A 24,650-nucleotide genomic window follows, 5' to 3' on the forward strand; every position below is an offset into this window, starting at 1 on the left:
TATTATAACAGCAATAATAAATTAATTATAATTATAATGATAATAATGGAAATATTAATAATGGTGAAAAATTGTAACATTATGAAATAAGAGAAAAGCAAACCCAGGAATACAATGGATAAAAAGAGAAAGATAAAACAGAATAAATTAAGGGACCATCTAATAGAGAAATAAAAATAATAATAATAGTGATAAAAAATAGTAATAATAATAATAATAAGTATTAATAGTGATAATGATAATGACGTAGATAATGAGAGAAGGAAGAAGTCAGGAGTGTAGAAAATTAATGAAGGGTTGCCATGTGGGGTATGGTTGTGATATTGGGCTGTTATTGTGAGTTGATGAATATTCTAGAGAGATATATTGCTAGAGTAAGTTTTTCCAGAATGCTGTGTTGATGGTGTTCCTTCATTTCCAGTTCATGAGTCTTCTTAGCGATGGCTAGGGCAATGAGGAGGGTTCTGCTGTTTGTTGTGTTAATGTTGACACGTGTCTCCTAATAAGCAGAGTGAGGGAAAAAGTGATCTTCCCTCTAAAGTTCTGACGTAGTTTGATTTTTGGTGATATGTATTATTATTATATTATGTATTATTTGAACAGTGAAATCCTAAATGTTCAAATGATACATCTCATCAAAAATCAAAGATTAGAGAAAAAGTCCAAAAACTGAAAACAGATTTATGTATTGGAATTTTTTTTTCTTCTTTCCTCTCCAAATTATCATCTGACAACCCTTCAGATTTATCTGGTGACCCTTTATATAAAACTCTATATAAAGTAGTTCAAAGAGTAACATACTGCTGAAAACTGATGCTTCAGTATTAATCATCTGAGAATCAGAATCAGAATCAGAATCAGTTTTATTTTTATGACATCTGATGATTTCATATACAATAATACATTAGTCAGATGGACCTAACCATTACTTTCATAGGAAACTTGTCAGAATTAGAACTCAGAGATGATGATGCAGTGTGTATTTTCTGTGGCTGTCCTGCAGGTTATTCCTGAACAGGATAGTATGGATGATGATGAGTTTTACATTTATGTGCTGTTGAAGCAGAGGGAGGCCATTATGACAGTCAGCAGGCAGGAGGAGGTCACGAGGACACAGTGAACAGGCAAGACCTTTGAAGGACATTTGTGACACCTGGGTTGATAGATGGACATTGTCCTCCAACATCGTGCATGTCAGGGAGGAGAGCCCAGAAGAATCAACCCAAACCTCTGTGGTCACTTTGTAAGACTGATTTGATGGAATCTTTTGTAGGGCTGCAGCAGGTCAATGCACAGACATTTTGAGGGGCAGGTGCTCAAGGGGAAAGGGGGACATTCTTCTCATAATTATTAAATTCAATAAAGTTACTTACATATTTATTCATTTCAATACTGTACACTTGCAGATAAATTATCAATTTACACAGAGACAATGGTCTTTAGTACTGACTTTTTCTACATTTATCACAAGAACAGGCAACACCAAAGAAAACAATGACACACTGTGTTTTAGGGCATTTTCATGTGTATAGATTTGTCTATAAAATAATAATTCAGTCTCAACAAATAAAGATTTGTTAATGTCAAACTGAAAAAAGCTGGTCTCTAACTATATAAAATAATGATAAACCAACCAATCTACCTTCCAAACTAGAATGCAGCAACAATTAGGCTAATTGTGTTCTGTGTAACATGTGTCCCCCTGTACACAGTGTGTTCATCTGTTTTGTTTCACTGTAACACTGGAGGGGTTTTAATTTGAAATGGTCATGGAAGTGTTGACTTTTCATCAATACGTAACGCAGTAACTTCAACACGAGAGATGAGAGTTGACCAAAATGAGGCTTTGCTAAGATCAATTCTACATTTCAAACAGAGGGAGTTAGAAACAGAAACCTACCTCTAAAGGTAAGGGGTAAAATAAAGGCCCTGGCTACTTTTTGAGAGAAATCAGTTAACTGTTGTGGATTCAGACAGAGTAGTTTAATTTCACAACAGTGACAAACAATACCAAGGCTTAGGACAAACACTTGTTACTTGTCACCGGTGAAGGCAGGTCAGTTAAAAGTGCTGTTCTGCAGTCCTCTCAGTCTGTGTAGGTTAACTGTGGATACTGTGATGAGGGAAGCTGAAAAGGGAGGGTCTTGCAGAAATGTAACTCAAACACAGTTATTGGTCAATTTGACATGCTTTTTAGATGAGAACTGATGCCACGAGCCAAATTTAATAACTTAAATATAAAATTAGAAAAGGAGAAATAAAAAAAATAAAAAAGTATTGTAAAAAGAGCACTTATCTGGTCAGAGGCCAAAAGGGCTGGTTCTGTCTGTGCACGTGCCTGGGGTGACGCAATTAGTCACCATAATCGACAATGTTAATGCTGAAAATCAATATTTCAAGTCAACACGTCATTTCCCATACATTGGTTCATTTATGACAGCCAGCCGCAAGATAAACATTAACTGAAAATACCACACACACACACACACACACACACACACACACACACACACACACACACACACACACACACGGAACAAACAGCAGGGCAGAGAGGCTACACTGGACACAGAACCAGGTGAAGAAAAGATGACTCAAATGCACTGTTGCTGTACTTTATGTTATTTTAAGTGCAATAAAAAGTAAAAGGCCAATAAGAACTCTATCAAACAACCATCTATCAACAAGCATAAAAGAGATATTTTCAACAATTTTGTCCAATGTCTTCCAGTGTTATTTACATAACAACATCGCTTTTTCTAACAATAGCCAATTGTTAGAAAAAACTAAAAGGAAATCCGCCTTCGTTTACCACAAATTTGAGCAACTGCTCAGATAAAAAAGCCAATTCAATTCAAGACAATGCTAATGCGTGTTCTTTATTTAATTTATCTAATTCTTAAGTGATATTATTAGCTGGGTCAAAAAGTGTATGGATAAGATAAAGATAAAACCCTAATCCCTACAAGCTGGTTAGTGGTGAGTGCAGTCTGGTCGTGGAGAGAGTTGGGGGTTACAGCAATGTTAAATCAGGTGTTCAGATTTACAGTACAGTTGTAATTTTTTTGGTTGATATTGAAAAGACAAAGAAAGAAACTTGTTGAGAGCAGTGTACTGATCAACACTTTTGTATAAGTCTCACCACTGACTACACCAGTAAAGACAATGATGATCTCTAAACATATCACCATTCATCAGTGATGAGATTCTGAAGGAACTGTCGAGACACAGGAGGTTCATCTCCCCATTCAAGAGGTTGCAGTCAGGATGGTCAGGAAGGTCTTCACTGGTGAAACATGTTGTCTCTCATAGATGGCAGGTTCACATAATCTTCAGTAAAAAAGATAAGGACCTCCGTCTAGTTTTTGGTGTGAAGGTTGATATGTGGTGATTGTCAACTTTGGGGCCTTGAAGTTGTTGTTTCTTAAGCAGCGATGATGTGATGATGATGAAGAAAACTCCGCTGACACCGTCTTACTTGTATATAAAGAGGTTTATTACAAAGAAGTCCAGCATCAAATCAAGCACTCGAGATTGCCTGAGAGAGGAGTCGAAGCCAATGTGAATCTCCTCTGAACAACTGCTCTAACTCCCCATCTATATAGGCTGGTTGTTTTCGTGAACCTAAGGTAAAACATATGGTTTCTGTAAATACAGAAAAAGGGCTTGCTTACATAAAATGAGGGAGTCACCCATCTCCCAGTGGCACCTAGACCTTTTGACCTAAAACCTTTTAGCTAAGGTCCTTAAATCTTTTCACCCTAGTACCTTCTGACTAAGGCCATTAAATCTTATTGACCAGGGGACTACTAGCTAAACATACCAAATCCATAAATTCACACAACATAACATACAGAACTTCAGATACTACATATTTCCCCCCTTCGAGACTACGCAGAGTCTCGAAAAATAAATGAATAACACATACATGCTTGCAGTTATAAGAAGTATAACAGTTTCTCCTACAGCATAACCTTAGTAATTTAGCAACTTTATGGAGTGCGAGAGTGAAAAACCTGTCAGGCAGCTATCTGTCCTGAAATGTCCATCAAACAATCTAGACAGGAAAATTCTCTCGCGGCCCCTCTGCCTTAGGCGACCACATATAGTACTCCAGACCAATTAAAAAGAGGAATTTTGACAATGTGTATAGGGATATGACTTAAGCAAATACATATGGAAACCTCAGAAAATAAAATCAAAACAATGTCCAAATTCAGGCTGGTCGACCCATCGCACCTTCCAATGGACCTTTCCCTGCCTAACACCAATATCCCTAAGCATCCCCGAAAAAAAAAGAAAACATCTGAGATCCCAGTATATTTACTCAATAGCAGAAAACATCATTCTTCAATCAATTAAAACAAAAACTTTATAAAGCACTATAAAAATACTGCTCATGTAATAAAGAAACTCAAAACTAAGCAAGACATAATAGTTTGGCTAAATTATCACTACTATATAAACGTCCTCTATTACTATCACAGATTACAATAAACAGAACAAAATCCAATATTATAAAAATATATGTAAGAGAAAACAGAAAAATGCATCACACTGCAGCTTCTCAGCAGCGTCGACTCCCAGTGTAGTGTTGATGGTGTTTTAAATCTGGCCAGTCCTTTTTATTGTCCATATCTGAACGTCTTCAGAATGTCAGAATTCCTGAAGAACCAACCACCCTCACAGTGGTCTTCCCTCAATATCGTTCTAGGAGGAAAAAAGAAAACACCAAACAGTATCTTTGCAGAAACAACAGATGCAAATTGAAACATCAAATGCAAATTAACACCTTATAAGTAGACATGAAATTCACAATATCGTACTTTCACATTATTCCTTGTTATAAATCACCTTTTCCATTTCCCCCCTTTAATCATACCACTCCATAATAAGAAACTACTAAAAAACAATAACAGAAAATATATGTTAAAGATTCAGATATTCAAAATGGATATTGCTCTACTAGTTTGCCTTCTATGACCTCTACCTCATCATCGTCTGTGTCTGTCCTATGTAATAATGGCATCTGACCTTGATCTCCAGGCATCACAATACCAACCCATCTCAATATCATAGCCTTCGCAAAGGTCAACAGCAACGTACAAAAACAAAACATCACACACAATGATAGAAGAGCTGCTACCAAAATCTGAACCAACACTGCTCCAACTGGTCCTAATTTCTCCTGCAACCAAGCATTCGTAGTCCATCCAGCTCCTTCCGATGGGCCAAACGCATCTCTTATACGCCTCAGTGCTTCTATGACACTAGTCATATTATCAGAACTATCAGGAATCAAAGTATAACAAGCATCCCCAGTTAAATTCAAAGCCACACATATACCACCTTGTTTGGCCAAAATATAGTCAAGGGCCATGTCATGTTTCAGCAATGTCAATCTATGACTCCTTTGAGTATTTGACAAATATTCAAAACCTCTTATAGTCTCATTTGCAAAACCCTGTAGGGTGTAAGTAATATTATCAATGTGATCTGCCAAAAACGTCACACCATACCATGGAAATAATCCTATACCCCACTTCTCTCCTAGACTTATCCTCCAATGGTAGGACTCCAAATTGTGAAATTGTGCCAGTTCCCTTTTCTTTCTACTCCCAGAAATAGCATTAGATTGGACCTCATCAGGTACTTTTCCTCTCTGGATAGCAAAAACCTCATATGGGAGTTTCAGCGTTGCCATATAACAGCATCCTGTCCACCCATACGGTAAAAATATGTATGCTTTATCACCACAAACCCACCAAATATCCTTGAAATTCCCTATAGTCACGTTTCCAGGCAAAATTTGGTTCCGCACCATCAAAGTTCTACTCTGTTTTTGATGTGGTACATAAAAGGTCACTTCATACAAGTCATCACTAGCCTTATGTTTACGCTTACCCAAATTCATCATATACTTGTTACAGTCTGATATTCCCATAAACATCCCAGGCCCATTATGGGTATCGTTTGAACAAAAACAGTCTGTAGCCCTCACAGATTTCACCTCCATTGCATCAGGAACTGCTGTTATCATATTTTCATACTGATCCAGTAGATTCACATATGGTAACTCCCTTAACCAAGAACAATTAAATCTAGGTCTAAACAGATGCACCGACAAAGCCATCAACATATCCTTTGCTGATTGTTGCTGATACAACAACCACGATAGTGCATAAAATTGACATACAACAGTTAGTGGTTGTGGTACCGTCTCTAAAATTGAAGGCCATGTTCCTGGTGATGGGATTTTCACCACACATGGACAATTCATTTTCCTAACCGATCTTACGGAATGAGTTACCTGTTGGAACCATAAGTTCCTACTTGCCCATGGATCTGTGATTTGTAACACCGAGGAATCAAATCCATATGCCTTCCACTTAGTTTCTCTCTTCTGTAATGCATCACATTCACCTGCTGAGGATCTTTCATCACAACCTTCATCATCTTTCCTGCTCCTCATCCTCTGAACCTGCTCTTTCTGATCATGCTCCTTTTTCCTATATAGCTCCACTTGATGGGCTATATGATCCGTATAAACACCCTTTGTCATACTTCCAAGACCAACCACCTCTGCCAGTTTACTCCTCACTGGTAGGGGCAGCCCTTTCTGTATTTTGACTCGCAGAATTGACTGCTCCATTTGATTCAAATCCGGGTCATTTCCTGTAATATTTCTCCACACTTGATGGGCTCTTGACACGTAGGCCCTCGGGTTTTCTTCCTGTCCCAATGGCTCAATAAGAATATTATCAGGATGTACATTTGTTGGAAATGTATCTCTCAGCGCTCTCCACACTCTACCTCTATTTGCAGCAAACAGCTCCGGATCATTCACAGCTGTTCCCACATACCGATTAAGTCCAGCATTCTGTAGAATCTCTTCCATAGCTGGAACCCCAAGGAGGTTAGCCAAAAGTCTCTTAATATCTCCCATGGCAAACTGCGTTCCCACCATAATCTCTTCCAACTTCGAAATCCAAGGATGTGCTCCATCTTGAAGAGTAGGTAACTTCTCAAGTATGTCTGACATATCTGTACTCTGCCAGGGCTTGTACTCCAAATTCTGTCCTCGGATAACCACTGGACACATCTTCTCAGATGTCTCCCCTTTCTTTGAGCGCAATGAATACTTCGTGTCCGATTTTTGGGAACCTTTCTTCCGCAATTCTTTCTTTTGGATCTGCAGCTCCTCTAATTGGCTCTCCAGTGCTTTTCGGCTTTCTGATCTGGTAGCTTTTGCCAAGAACGAAATGCATTCGTCTATACTTCTTTCGACCTCTCTTATTGCCTTCTGTCGGTCTTCTTCTACTCTGGTACTGGATGTCGTCGGAGAAAACCCTCTCGAAGATGAAGGACCCTCGCTCTCAGAGTCTCCGTCGCTGTCTCCATTCTCACTTTCATTAGAGCTATCATCTTCTGGGTCCTTTTTCCTCCATGTTTTGCCTCCTCTTTTCTCCGCTCTAGCCAGTATCCGTCTGACTGCAGGTTCATATCCACCCATGGCTCCCTCCAGATCACTTTGGTCATCATCATCTCCAGATTTGATATCTACCCTCCTGACTGATCACTGGGAGCTGGGGATAAATTTCCTTAAACTTCACCTCCTTCTCATAAGGTGGGGGTCTCTTTACTGGTTCCGTATGTGAGAAAGGTGCATTAATTTCTGCCATTAATTTTTCTATTTCTTTTGCATTTTTTCCTATTTCTTCTACACCCCTATCTCTCTTATCCTTTGCAGCTTTTATCAATTTCTGTCCCTCATTTTCAAACAACTGGAGAATGCCAAGTTCTATTTGTCTCTTTTCTTTACGTTTTACCCCCTTTTTACCCTTCTTTTGATCTGCCTTATATGTGGACACAAGCACCTGCATTGTCTTAATCACATCTGGGTTAAGAGTCCCCTCCTCTGGCCATGGTTGATCAATTTCAGGCCAGCGCTTATGCCATTTCTTTGACATCTTTGCAATGCCTTTAATTAAAGAATTATTCTTCTGTACTACATCAACAGGAGTAATTACTTTCAAATTTTTAGTGTCCATTTTCGACATCGTAATAGTTCCCTTATATTCCCTTTATTGTAAATTAAGACTATTTATTAAAACTAGTTAAGAATTATTTAAATTATTTATAAGCCACTATTTTCCCACAGTAAATAAAAGAAAAATGAAATAAATTTGCCAACTTCAAAGAAATCAAAAGGCTTATTAATATGAACTAAAATTACAACACTGGGTCCACATATGCTATTGGTTAAACACACAATCTACCAAATTTTTAAGTAAAACTTCCCCAAATATCCTGCAAATAAAAAGAAAGTCCAATCCTATATAAAGCTCAAAAGGTCACACACTTCCACCAGGACAAACTATCACCAATCGTGTTCCCCCTTTGTAACAAGTCAATCACCTAATTATCACCCAATGCTCACACTCATTCACTTGAAAATCATCAAATAATTTCAATATTGAATCCTCAATGCAGCTCAGATCAGAATAAACCATACACAGACAATAAAATTCACATTTGCAACTCTCAACAGTATTTAAACCCAATAATTATATTCCATTAATTGATTAAATGCATTAACTGGTCAGTCCGTTGCCAAGCTTTTCTTCTAAATGACTACAACATGTATTATCTTTTGCATATGTAGAGAGATGGATGTATTCTATTAACTCCAAATTAAAAAATGTTCTTATAACAGCCTATAAGTGAGAGCAAACTAAATGTGTATCACCAACAATGACTATAAATGAATGTTCACACAAACGTTTAAAATGCAGGTTTTGTTAAAAGAGTTTGTGGATAAAACCGCACTAGCCTTGATCAGCCTGGATTCAGGAGCTGCACACTCTGTCGTCAGCAAGCCTCAATCCATGTGACGCACTGGCCAGCTGCCTTCTCGTCTGTGCTTTGGAAGATCCCAAGTCAGACGCACTTCGTCTCCTTTCTCTCCTCCTCCCACTCTCATACACCATAGGTGGATAAAGGAAGAAAAAGAGAAAACAGACAAAAATTCAGTATCTTATGAACCCACTAGGTCCTTATAAACAACACAATAAACAATTCAGTGTGATTCACGCACATTATCTGCCAACACTTAGGTCATTTTTATCTACATCAGATGTTTTCCTTCTTTTAAACTACAACCATTAATAAACACCAAGTTATCATTTCATACAATACATTATCAATTTAGATGTTTTAGTTTGTTTCACTCTAATAGCATCTTAAATCTTCCAATAGTATATTATTATCCACAAGCTGTATTTCCTAGTACTCTTTTTACTCTACAATGATTCCAATATCCTACAAACTGCCAAATCATAATGACCTAACATCTTTCTCCATTACACTACCTTACAAGGAGAGAAGGGAGGGAGCACCCTCACCACTCCTCCTATTAGAAAGAGCCATCTTATTTGCATTCTATGTGGGGTATCCCCCTTGCTCCACCTCTTAAAATTAGCAAGAACTTCCAGTATATTCTAACTCTCAGAGAGTGAACATCTAGCCCAATTTCCGTATATCTCCCCAAGATCAGATAGACTCCACATGACAAAGCACAGAGTCAGAAACAAAGAACACACACACAAACCAGAGCAGAATCTCAGTCAATCACCAAAAATACAGAACCTCCATTAACAGCCAAATCTATCTTCTACCCTATTTTGAATAAGACTGTATGTTCTTTAAACAGACAAATCCACTACATACAATCACACACACACAGACTCACTGAGAAACTCACAGACAACAAGAAAGAAAGACAGAGAAGGACCACACATTGCACTCATCGCTAACTCACACTCCAAAATCAATAAACTTAATCAAAAAATTTTTTACTTTATTTCCCTTTCTAATACTTATTAAATCTTTTTACCCATACTTATGCACACAAAATATCCTCACTAATTTTCCCAGTTCTCTTCAAAATCTTATACGTCCTTTTTGGGGCTCATATATTCTTACAGATTGAAAACGTCCCCTCGAAAGAGGCTCATAGATCTTATCAAAGTCCCCCTCAAAGGCTCATAAGTTTTTAGTCACATACATATAAAGTCCTCTTATTTTTGAGGCTCATAAGTTTTTAACACTAAATGACAAAATATCTTCCCTTATAGATTACTAAATCTCCTGTTCTCAACCACAACCTATATATGCCTATTCAATATGAAATCTATCACATTAACATAAACCACATTAACCAACTCATTCCGCAGCCTTTCACACACAGCTGGAACACAGCTGAGACAGCGCTCCACACACACACACAGACACACGGGCAGAGACCAATCATCCAACAAACAAAGGCACAGAGCAAACTCACAAAATAAAAGCACACAGCAAATTCAACATCATCCCAAAAAACACAAACAGCATTTAATCCCAAATTCTCAAAGCCAACTCATTCATACTTTTCCTATAGCATGCTTTTCACCGCTTCTTTTCTCTCTTTTTTTCCTTCTAAATTTATGCTACCTTATGAGGTGTAGATATTCAATGAGAGGCTGCTTCAGACACTGTTCGTCAACTAGTGTTCGAGTGGGAACTTACAATTGAATTTTCCTTTCTACACCTCCAGTTCCTAGAACTGACCCGAAATTCACCTAGTGATGTTCCAGGATTTTTGGCCCGTCTAAAACCGCCTCCCAGAGGGCTTCTGTCCAAATCTGCGGCTTCTTTCTTTAACTCTTATTTTCTCATTTCTTTCTATTCCTCTATTGTCTCTTTACTTTTACCTTTATCTTCTCTTTTACCTTGTCTCTTTTTCCATGTTTCCAATTTCCCCTGGGCCCAGGGTTGCTACTTTCCTCTTTTTTTTTTTCAGCCAAATCCGACTATTCCTCAAAGCCAACTTTCACGCAGTGACTAATACACACATGTCTTACCGTTAAGAAGCTGAGGGCCCAATCTTCATTAATCTTGCACGATGTTGTTTAGCTCACCTTATCGTTACTAATTAGGCTATTCTACACTTTTTACATCAACTTCTTATCTTCTTTACTTCTTTTACTTCAACTTTTATTCTTCTTCCTTTCTTAAACTTTTATTCTCTATCTTCTCTATTATACTCCCCCCTGTTGCGTTGTTCACAACGCAATAAAACCCAATTTAGAACGGAGCCTCACTCCACACATCAACACATCATGGCACACACACACACATTCTTTACGGTGTGATCTGACAGCAAACACACAACAGCCTCAACGAACAGACCAGCGCCCAATCATGTGAGAAATGCTCACCGTATCCGCGGCTTGGTGCGGGAGTAGGTGCGCTGAAGTTGTTGGAGACGCCGCAGGTCACAACACGTCCGGACTTTGTGACGCCAAATTCTTGTCTCTCTTTCTTCGAAATCCTGTTCGTGACGCCAAATTCTTGTTGTTTCTTAAGCAGCGATGATGTGATGATGATGAAGAAAACTCCGCTGACACCGTCTTACTTGTATATAAAGAGGTTTATTACAAAGAAGTCCAGCATCAAATCAAGCACTCGAGATTGCCTGAGAGAGGAGTCGAAGCCAATGTGAATCTCCTCTGAACAACTGCTCTAACTCCCCATCTATATAGGCTGGTTGTTTTCGTGAACCTAAGGTAAAACATATGGTTTCTGTAAATACAGAAAAAGGGCTTGCTTACATAAAATGAGGGAGTCACCCATCTCCCAGTGGCACCTAGACCTTTTGACCTAAAACCTTTTAGCTAAGGTCCTTAAATCTTTTCACCCTAGTACCTTCTGACTAAGGCCATTAAATCTTATTGACCAGGGGACTACTAGCTAAACATACCAAATCCATAAATTCACACAACATAACATACAGAACTTCAGATACTACAAAGTGTTTTGGCTGCGGGAAAGAGGATCACTTAGTCCAGGCCTATCCTGAAAGAGTCTCCTTTGCTGAGAAGGCACAGAGGGAGCAGGTGAGAGCACACTGAACAGAATGATGAGGGACAAAAGGGACAGAGCAATGTCAGGAGGACACTCAGACAGTAGCTGTCAGTCTTTACAGCACTACATGACTATCTTTTCATTTTAAAACAGTGTTTTTAAGATGGCTTTTGATAAAAAAAAATCAAGGTTTTAACCTTGTTCACATGTCCATATGATGTTTTTTATATAATACCATGAACAAAATAAGATCTTAACACCATGGCTGTGGATTTTCACCTTAGAACTGCAGTGAACCAATAATAGTCTGATAAGAACAGATTCAGACAGCCAGGGATTCATAGGTTATATTAGCTATATGATGTATGAACCAATTCTGTCAACTTGTGGTGGGTGGGGCATAAGGCCGGATCCAGATTTTTCAATGAGGAGTGTAGATGTGCTTACAGCCCAAGTTTTTGATTTATTTTCAACTTCACCAAAAACGCACAACTGTTGATTCTGAACAGTATTGACTATATTAAGTCATTTTAAGATGACTGTATCCTAAGATTACTGTTTGATATCTGCCGACGTCAAAAACTCAAAAGCTTCACCAAAAACGCACAACTGAACAGTATTCACTCACATTCAGTAATGTTAAGCTGACTGTATCCTAAGATTACTGTTTGATATCTGCCGACGTCAAAAACTCAAAAGCTTCACCAAAAACGCACAACTGAACAGTATTCACTCACATTCAGTCATGTTAAGCTGACTGTATCCTAAGATTACTGTTTGATATCTGCCGACGTCAAAAACTCAAAAGCTTCACCAAAAACGCACAACTGAACAGTATTCACTCATCTGAGTCATGTTAAGCTGACTGTATCCTAAGATTACTGTTTGATATCTGCCGACGTCAAAAGCTTCACCAAAAACGCACAACTGTTGATTCTGAACAGTATTTACTCATCTGAGTCATTTTAAGATGACTGTATCCTAAGATTACTGTTTGATATCTGCCGACGTCAAAAACTCAAAAGCTTCACCAAAAAACGCACAACTGTTGATTCTGAACTGTATTGACTGTATTAAGTCATTTTAAGATGACTGTATCCTAAGATTACTGTTTGATATCTGCCGACGTCAAAAGCTTCACCAAAAACGCACAACTGAACAATATTCACTCACATTCAGTCATGTTAAGCTGACTGTATCCTAAGATTACTGTTTGATATCTGCCGACGTCAAAAACTCAAAAGCTTCACCAAAAACGCACAACTGAAGAGTATTCACTCATCTGAGTCATGTTAAGCTGACTGTATCCTAAGATTACTGTTTGATATCTGCCGACGTCAAAAGCTTCACCAAAAACGCACAACTGTTGATTCTGAACAGTATTCACTCATCTGAGTCATTTTAAGATGACTGTATCCTAAGATTACTGTTTGATATCTGCCGACATCTAAAGCTTCACCAAAAACGTACAACTGAACAGTATTCACTCACATTCAGTCATGTTAAGCTGACTGTATCCTAAGATTACTGTTTGATATCTGCCGACGTCAAAAACTCAAAAGCTTCACCAAAAACGCACAACTGAACAGTATTCACTCACATTCAGTCATGTTAAACTGACTGTATCCTAAGATTACTGTTTGATATCTGCCGACGTCAAAAACTCAAAAGCTTCACCAAAAACGCACAACTGAAGAGTATTCACTCATCTGAGTCATGTTAAGCTGACTGTATCCTAAGATTACTGTTTGATATCTGCCGACGTCAAAAACTTCACCAAAAACGCACAACTGTTGATTCTGAACAGTATTTACTCATCTGAGTCATTTTAAGATGACTGTATCCTAAGATTACTGTTTGATATCTGCCGACGTCAAAAACTCAAAAGGTTCACCAAAAAACGCACAACTGTTGATTCTGAACAGTATTCACTCACATTCAGTCATGTTAAGCTGACTGTATCCTAAGATTACTGTTTGATATCTGCAGACGTCAAAAACTCAAAAGCTTCACCAAAAACGCACAACTGAACAGTATTCACTCACATTCAGTCATGTTAAGCTGACTGTATCCTAAGATTACTGTTTGATATCTGCCGACGTCAAAAACTCAAAAGCTTCACCAAAAACGCGCAACTGAACAGTATTCACTCATCTGACTCATTTTAAGATGACTGTATCCTAAGATTACTGTTTGATATCTGCCGACGTCAAAAGCTTCACCAAAAACGCACAACTGTTGATTCTGAACAGTATTGACTATATGAAGTCATTTTAAGATGACTGTATCCCAAGATTACTGTTTGATATCTGCCGACGTCAAAAACTCAAAAGCTTCACCAAAAAACGCACAACTGTTGATTCTGAACAGTATTCACTCACATTCAGTCATGTTAAGATGACTGTATCCTAAGATTACTGTTTGATATCTGCCGACGTCAAAAGCTTCACCAAAAACGCACAACTGTTGATTCTGAACTGTATTGACTGTATTAAGTCATTTTAAGATGACTGTATCCTAAGATTACTGTTTGATATCTGCAGACGTCAAAAACTCAAAAGCTTCACCAAAAACGCACAACTGAACAGTATTCACTCATCTGAGTCATTTTAAGATGACGGTATCCTAAGATTACTGTTTGATATCTGCCGACGTCAAAAACTCAAAAGGTTCACCAAAAAACGCACAACTGTTGATTCTGAACAGTATTCACTCACATTCAGTCATGTTAAGCTGACTGTATCCTAAGATTACTGTTTGATATCTGCCGACGTCAAAAACTCAAAAGCTTCACCAAAAACGCACAACTGAACAGTATTCACTCACATTCAGTCATGTTAAGCTGACTGTATCCTAAGATTACTGTTTGATATCTGCAGACGTCAAAAACTCAAAAGCTTCACCAAAAACGCACAACTGAACAGTATTCACTCACATTCAGTCATGTTAAGCTGACTGTATCCTAAGATTACTGTTTGATATCTGCCGACGTCAAAAACTCAAAAGCTTCACCAAAAACGCGCAACTGAACAGTATTCACTCATCTGACTCATTTTAAGATGACTGTATCCTAAGATTACTGTTTGATATCTGCCGACGTCAAAAGCTTCACCAAAAACGCACAACTGTTGATTCTGAACAGTATTGACTATATGAAGTCATTTTAAGATGACTGTATCCCAAGATTACTGTTTGATATCTGCCGACGTCAAAAACTCAAAAGCTTCACCAAAAACGCACAACTGAACAGTATTCACTCACATTCAGTCATGTTAAGCTGACTGTATCCTAAGATTACTGTTTGATATCTGCCGACGTCAAAAACTCAAAAGCTTCACCAAAAACGCACAACTGAACAGTATTCACTCATCTGAGTCATGTTAAGCTGACTGTATCCTAAGATTACTGTTTGATATCTGCCGACGTCAAAAGCTTCACCAAAAACGCACAACTGTTGATTCTGAACAGTATTTACTCATCTGAGTCATTTTAAGATGACTGTATCCTAAGATTACTGTTTGATATCTGCCGACGTCAAAAACTCAAAAGCTTCACCAAAAAACGCACAACTGTTGATTCTGAACTGTATTGACTGTATTAAGTCATTTTAAGATGACTGTATCCTAAGATTACTGTTTGATATCTGCCGACGTCAAAAGCTTCACCAAAAACGCACAACTGAACAATATTCACTCACATTCAGTCATGTTAAGCTGACTGTATCCTAAGATTACTGTTTGATATCTGCCGACGTCAAAAACTCAAAAGCTTCACCAAAAACGCACAACTGAAGAGTATTCACTCATCTGAGTCATGTTAAGCTGACTGTATCCTAAGATTACTGTTTGATATCTGCCGACGTCAAAAACTTCACCAAAAACGCACAACTGTTGATTCTGAACAGTATTTACTCATCTGAGTCATTTTAAGATGACTGTATCCTAAGATTACTGTTTGATATCTGCCGACGTCAAAAACTCAAAAGGTTCACCAAAAAACGCACAACTGTTGATTCTGAACAGTATTCACTCACATTCAGTCATGTTAAGCTGACTGTATCCTAAGATTACTGTTTGATATCTGCAGACGTCAAAAACTCAAAAGCTTCACCAAAAACGCACAACTGAACAGTATTCACTCACATTCAGTCATGTTAAGCTGACTGTATCCTAAGATTACTGTTTGATATCTGCCGACGTCAAAAACTCAAAAGCTTCACCAAAAACGCGCAACTGAACAGTATTCACTCATCTGACTCATTTTAAGATGACTGTATCCTAAGATTACTGTTTGATATCTGCCGACGTCAAAAGCTTCACCAAAAACGCACAACTGTTGATTCTGAACAGTATTGACTATATGAAGTCATTTTAAGATGACTGTATCCCAAGATTACTGTTTGATATCTGCCGACGTCAAAAACTCAAAAGCTTCACCAAAAAACGCACAACTGTTGATTCTGAACAGTATTCACTCACATTCAGTCATGTTAAGATGACTGTATCCTAAGATTACTGTTTGATATCTGCCGACGTCAAAAGCTTCACCAAAAACGCACAACTGTTGATTCTGAACTGTATTGACTGTATTAAGTCATTTTAAGATGACTGTATCCTAAGATTACTGTTTGATATCTGCAGACGTCAAAAACTCAAAAGCTTCACCAAAAACGCACAACTGAACAGTATTCACTCATCTGAGTCATTTTAAGATGACGGTATCCTAAGATTACTGTTTGATATCTGCCGACGTCAAAAACTCAAAAGGTTCACCAAAAAACGCACAACTGTTGATTCTGAACAGTATTCACTCACATTCAGTCATGTTAAGCTGACTGTATCCTAAGATTACTGTTTGATATCTGCCGACGTCAAAAACTCAAAAGCTTCACCAAAAACGCACAACTGAACAGTATTCACTCACATTCAGTCATGTTAAGCTGACTGTATCCTAAGATTACTGTTTGATATCTGCAGACGTCAAAAACTCAAAAGCTTCACCAAAAACGCACAACTGAACAGTATTCACTCACATTCAGTCATGTTAAGCTGACTGTATCCTAAGATTACTGTTTGATATCTGCCGACGTCAAAAACTCAAAAGCTTCACCAAAAACGCGCAACTGAACAGTATTCACTCATCTGACTCATTTTAAGATGACTGTATCCTAAGATTACTGTTTGATATCTGCCGACGTCAAAAGCTTCACCAAAAACGCACAACTGTTGATTCTGAACAGTATTGACTATATGAAGTCATTTTAAGATGACTGTATCCCAAGATTACTGTTTGATATCTGCCGACGTCAAAAACTCAAAAGCTTCACCAAAAACGCACAACTGAACAGTATTCACTCACATTCAGTCATGTTAAGCTGACTGTATCCTAAGATTACTGTTTGATATCTGCCGACGTCAAAAACTCAAAAGCTTCACCAAAAACGCACAACTGAACAGTATTCACTCATCTGAGTCATGTTAAGCTGACTGTATCCTAAGATTACTGTTTGATATCTGCCGACGTCAAAAGCTTCACCAAAAACGCACAACTGTTGATTCTGAACAGTATTTACTCATCTGAGTCATTTTAAGATGACTGTATCCTAAGATTACTGTTTGATATCTGCCGACGTCAAAAACTCAAAAGCTTCACCAAAAAACGCACAACTGTTGATTCTGAACTGTATTGACTGTATTAAGTCATTTTAAGATGACTGTATCCTAAGATTACTGTTTGATATCTGCCGACGTCAAAAGCTTCACCAAAAACGCACAACTGAACAATATTCACTCACATTCAGTCATGTTAAGCTGACTGTATCCTAAGATTACTGTTTGATATCTGCCGACGTCAAAAACTCAAAAGCTTCACCAAAAACGCACAACTGAAGAGTATTCACTCATCTGAGTCATGTTAAGCTGACTGTATCCTAAGATTACTGTTTGATATCTGCCGACGTCAAAAGCTTCACCAAAAACGCACAACTGTTGATTCTGAACAGTATTCACTCATCTGAGTCATTTTAAGATGACTGTATCCTAAGATTACTGTTTGATATCTGCCGACATCTAAAGCTTCACCAAAAACGTACAACTGAACAGTATTCACTCACATTCAGTAATGTTAAGCTGACTGTATCCTAAGATTACTGTTTGATATCTGCCGACGTCAAAAACTCAAAAGCTTCACCAAAAACGCACAACTGAACAGTATTCACTCACATTCAGTCATGTTAAGCTGACTGTATCCTAAGATTACTGTTTGATATCTGCCGACGTCAAAAACTCAAAAGCTTCACCAAAAACGCACAACTGAAGAGTATTCACTCATCTGAGTCATGTTAAGCTGACTGTATCCTAAGATTACTGTTTGATATCTGCCGACGTCAAAAACTTCACCAAAAACGCACAACTGTTGATTCTGAACAGTATTGACTATATGAAGTCATTTTAAGATGACTGTATCCCAAGATTACTGTTTGATATCTGCCGACGTCAAAAACTCAAAAGCTTCACCAAAAAACGCACAACTGTTGATTCTGAACAGTATTCACTCACATTCAGTCATGTTAAGCTGACTGTATCCTAAGATTACTGTTTGATATCTGCCGACGTCAAAAGCTTCACCAAAAACGCACAACTGTTGATTCTGAACTGTATTGACTGTATTAAGTCATTTTAAGATGACTGTATCCTAAGATTACTGTTTGATATCTGCAGACGTCAAAAACTCAAAAGCTTCACCAAAAACGCACAACTGAACAGTATTCACTCATCTGAGTCATTTTAAGATGACGGTATCCTAAGATTACTGTTTGATATCTGCCGACGTCAAAAACTCAAAAGGTTCACCAAAAAACGCACAACTGTTGATTCTGAACAGTATTCACTCACATTCAGTCATGTTAAGCTGACTGTATCCTAAGATTACTGTTTGATATCTGCCGACGTCAAAAACTCAAAAGCTTCACCAAAAACGCACAACTGAACAGTATTCACTCACATTCAGTCATGTTAAGCTGACTGTATCCTAAGATTACTGTTTGATATCTGCAGACGTCAAAAACTCAAAAGCTTCACCAAAAACGCACAACTGAACAGTATTCACTCACATTCAGTCATGTTAAGCTGACTGTATCCTAAGATTACTGTTTGATATCTGCCGACGTCAAAAACTCAAAAGCTTCACCAAAAACGCGCAACTGAACAGTATTCACTCATCTGACTCATTTTAAGATGACTGTATCCTAAGATTACTGTTTGATATCTGCCGACGTCAAAAGCTTCACCAAAAACGCACAACTGTTGATTCTGAACAGTATTGACTATATGAAGTCATTTTAAGATGACTGTATCCCAAGATTACTGTTTGATATCTGCCGACGTCAAAAACTCAAAAGCTTCACCAAAAAACGCACAACTGTTGATTCTGAACAGTATTCACTCACATTCAGTCATGTTAAGATGACTGTATCCTAAGATTACTGTTTGATATCTGCCGACGTCAAAAGCTTCACCAAAAACGCACAACTGTTGATTCTGAACTGTATTGACTGTATTAAGTCATTTTAAGATGACTGTATCCTAAGATTACTGTTTGATATCTGCAGACGTCAAAAACTCAAAAGCTTCACCAAAAACGCACAACTGAACAATATTCACTCACATTCAGTCATGTTAAGCTGACTGTATCCTAAGATTACTGTTTGATATCTGCCGACGTCAAAAGCTTCACCAAAAACGCACAACTGAACAGTATTCACTCACATTCAGTCATGTTAAGCTGACTGTATCCTAAGATTACTGTTTGATATCTGCCGACGTCAAAAACTCAAAAGCTTCACCAAAAACGCACAACTGAAGAGTATTCACTCATCTGAGTCATGTTAAGCTGACTGTATCCTAAGATTACTGTTTGATATCTGCCGACTTCAAAAGCTTCACCAAAAACGCACAACTGTTGATTCTGAACAGTATTCACTCATCTGAGTCATTTTAAGATGACTGTATCCTAAGATTACTGTTTGATATCTGCCGACGTCTAAAGCTTCACCAAAAACGTACAACTGAACAGTATTCACTCACATTCAGTCATGTTAAGCTGACTGTATCCTAAGATCACTGTTTGATATCTGCCGACGTCAAAAACTCAAAAGCTTCACCAAAAAACGCACAACTGTTGATTCTGAACAGTATTCACTCACATTCAGTCATGTTAAGCTGACTGTATCCTAAGATTACTGTTTGATATCTGCCGACGTCAAAAACTCAAAAGCTTCACCAAAAACGCGCAACTGAACAGTATTCACTCATCTGACTCATTTTAAGATGACTGTATCCCAAGATTACTGTTTGATATCTGCCGACGTCAAAAACTCAAAAGCTTCACCAAAAAACGCACAACTGTTGATTCTGAACAGTATTCACTCACATTCAGTCATGTTAAGATGACTGTATCCTAAGATTACTGTTTGATATCTGCCGACGTCAAAAGCTTCACCAAAAACGCACAACTGTTGATTCTGAACTGTATTGACTGTATTAAGTCATTTTAAGATGACTGTATCCTAAGATTACTGTTTGATATCTGCAGACGTCAAAAACTCAAAAGCTTCACCAAAAACGCACAACTGAACAGTATTCACTCATCTGAGTCATTTTAAGATGACTGTATCCTAAGATTACTGTTTGATATCTGCCGACGTCAAAAGCTTCACCAAAAACGCACAACTGAACAATATTCACTCACATTCAGTCATGTTAAGCTGACTGTATCCTAAGATTACTGTTTGATATCTGCCGACGTCAAAAGCTTCACCAAAAACGCACAACTGTTGATTCTGAACAGTATTCACTCATCTGAGTCATTTTAAGATGACTGTATCCTAAGATTACTGTTTGATATCTGCCGACGTCTAAAGCTTCACCAAAAACGTACAACTGAACAGTATTCACTCACATTCAGTCATGTTAAGCTGACTGTATCCTAAGATTACTGTTTGATATCTGCCGACGTCAAAAACTCAAAAGCTTCACCAAAAACGCACAACTGAACAGTATTCACTCACATTCAGTCATGTTAAGCTGACTGTATCCTAAGATTACTGTTTGATATCTGCAGACGTCAAAAACTCAAAAGCTTCACCAAAAACGCACAACTGAACAGTATTCACTCACATTCAGTCATGTTAAGCTGACTGTATCCTAAGATTACTGTTTGATATCTGCCGACGTCAAAAACTCAAAAGCTTCACCAAAAACGCGCAACTGAACAGTATTCACTCATCTGACTCATTTTAAGATGACTGTATCCTAAGATTACTGTTTGATATCTGCCGACGTCAAAAGCTTCACCAAAAACGCACAACTGTTGATTCTGAACAGTATTGACTATATGAAGTCATTTTAAGATGACTGTATCCCAAGATTACTGTTTGATATCTGCCGACGTCAAAAACTGAAAAGCTTCACCAAAAAACGCACAACTGTTGATTCTGAACAGTATTCACTCACATTCAGTCATGTTAAGATGACTGTATCCTAAGATTACTGTTTGATATCTGCCGACGTCAAAAGCTTCACCAAAAACGCACAACTGTTGATTCTGAACTGTATTGACTGTATTAAGTCATTTTAAGATGACTGTATCCTAAGATTACTGTTTGATATCTGCAGACGTCAAAAACTCAAAAGCTTCACCAAAAACGAACAACTGAACAATATTCACTCACATTCAGTCATGTTAAGCTGACTGTATCCTAAGATTACTGTTTGATATCTGCCGACGTCAAAAGCTTCACCAAAAACGCACAACTGAACAATATTCACTCACATTCAGTCATGTTAAGCTGACTGTATCCTAAGATTACTGTTTGATATCTGCCGACGTCAAAAACTCAAAAGCTTCACCAAAAACGCACAACTGAAGAGTATTCACTCATCTGAGTCATGTTAAGCTGACTGTATCCTAAGATTACTGTTTGATATCTGCCGACTTCAAAAGCTTCACCAAAAACGCACAACTGTTGATTCTGAACAGTATTCACTCATCTGAGTCATTTTAAGATGACTGTATCCTAAGATTACTGTTTGATATCTGCCGACGTCTAAAGCTTCACCAAAAACGTACAACTGAACAGTATTCACTCACATTCAGTCATGTTAAGCAGACTGTATCCTAAGATCACTGTTTGATATCTGCCGACGTCAAAAACTCAAAAGCTTCACCAAAAAACGCACAACTGTTGATTCTGAACAGTATTCACTCACATTCAGTCATGTTAAGCTGACTGTATCCTAAGATTACTGTTTGATATCTGCCGACGTCAAAAGCTTCACCAAAAACGCACAACTGTTGATTCTGAACAGTATTTACTCATCTGAGTCATTTTAAGATGACTGTATCCTAAGATTACTGTTTGATATCTGCCGACGTCAAAAACTCAAAAGCTTCACCAAAAACGCGCAACTGAACAGTATTCACTCATCTGAGTCATTTTAAGATGACTGTATCCTAAGATTACTGTTTGATATCTGCCGACGTCTAAAGCTTCACCAAAAACGTACAACTGAACAGTATTCACTCACATTCAGTCATGTTAAGCTGACTGTATCCTAAGATCACTGTTTGATATCTGCCGACGTCAAAAACTCAAAAGCTTCACCAAAAAACGCACAACTGTTGATTCTGCACAGTATTCACTCACATTCAGTCATGTTAAGCTGACTGTATCCTAAGATTACTGTTTGATATCTGCCGACGTCAAAAACTCAAAAGCTTCACCAAAAACGCACAATTGAACAGTATTCACTCACATTCAGTCATGTTAAGCTGACTGTATCCTAAGATCACTGTTTGATATCTGCCGACGTCAAAAACTCAAAAACTTCACCAAAAACGCACAATTGAACAGTATTCACTCATCTGAGTCATTTTAAGATGACTGTATCCTAAGATTACTGTTTGATATCTGCTGACGTCAAAAACTCAAAAGATTCACTAAAAAACGCAAAACTGTTGATTCTGAACAGTATTCACTCACATTCAGTCATGTTAAGCTGACTGTATCCTAAGATTACTGTTTGATATCTGCCGACGTCAAAAACTCAAAAGCTTCACCAAAAACGCACAATTGAACAATATTCACTCATCTGAGTCATTTTAAGATGACTGTATCCTAAGATTACTGTTTGATATCTGCCGACGTCAAAAGCTTCACCAAAAACGCACAACTGAACAGTATTCACTCATCTGAGTCATTTTAAGATGACTGTATCCTAAGATTACTGTTTGATATCTGCTGACGTCAAAAACTCAAAAGCTTCACCAAAAACGCACAACTGAACAGTATTCACTCACATTCAGTCATGTTAAGCTGACTGTATCCTAAGATTACTGTTTAATATCTGCCGACGTCAAAAACTCAAAAGCTTCACCAAAAACGCACAACTGAAGAGTATTCACTCATTTGAGTCATGTTAAGCTGACTGTATCCTAAGATTACTGTTTGATATCTGCCGACGTCAAAAGCTTCACCAAAAACGCACAACTGTTGATTCTGAACAGTATTTACTCATCTGAGTCATTTTAAGATGACTGTATCCTAAGATTACTGTTTGATATCTGCCGACGTCAAAAACTCAAAAACTTCACCAAAAACGCGCAACTGAACAGTATTCACTCATCTGAGTCATTTTAAGATGACTGTATCCTAAGATTACTGTTTGATATCTGCCGACGTCTAAAGCTTCACCAAAAACGTACAACTGAACAGTATTCACTCATCTGAGTCATTTTAAGATGACTGTATCCTAAGATTACTGTTTGATATCTGCTGACGTCAAAAACTCAAACGATTCACCAAAAAACGCAAAACTGTTGATTCTGAACAGTATTCACTCACATTCAGTCATGTTAAGCTGACTGTATCCTAAGATTACTGTTTGATATCTGCCGACGTCAAAAACTCAAAAGCTTCACCAAAAACGCACAATTGAACAATATTCACTCATCTGAGTCATTTTAAGATGACTGTATCCTAAGATTACTGTTTGATATCTGCCGACGTCAAAAGCTTCACCAAAAACGCACAACTGAACAGTATTCACTCATCTGAGTCATTTTAAGATGACTGTATCCTAAGATTACTGTTTGATATCTGCTGACGTCAAAAACTCAAAAGCTTCACCAAAAAACGCAAAACTGTTGATTCTGAACAGTATTCACTCACATACAGTCATGTTAAGCTGACTGTATCCTAAGATTACTGTTTGATATCTGCCGACGTCAAAAGCTTCACCAAAAACGCACAACTGTTGATTCTGAACAGTATTGACTGTATTAAGTCATTTTAAGATGACTGTATCCTAAGATTACTGTTTGATATCTGCTGACGTCAAAAACTCAAAAGCTTCACCAAAAACGCACAACTGAACAGTATTCACTCACATTCAGTCATGTTAAGCTGACTGTATCCTAAGATTACTGTTTGATATCTGCAGACGTCAAAAACTCAAAAGCTTCACCAAAAACGCACAACTGAACAGTATTCACTCACATTCAGTCATGTTAAGCTGACTGTATCCTAAGATTACTGTTTGATATCTGCCGACGTCAAAAACTCAAAAGCTTCACCAAAAACGCGCAACTGAACAGTATTCACTCATCTGACTCATTTTAAGATGACTGTATCCTAAGATTACTGTTTGATATCTGCCGACGTCAAAAGCTTCACCAAAAACGCA

Source organism: Trachinotus anak, unplaced genomic scaffold (assembly GCF_046630095.1).
Source record: "Trachinotus anak isolate AG129_WGS33_773 ecotype Australia unplaced genomic scaffold, CSIRO_AGI_Tana_v1 ptg000008l, whole genome shotgun sequence".
NCBI lineage: Eukaryota > Metazoa > Chordata > Actinopteri > Carangiformes > Carangidae > Trachinotus > Trachinotus anak.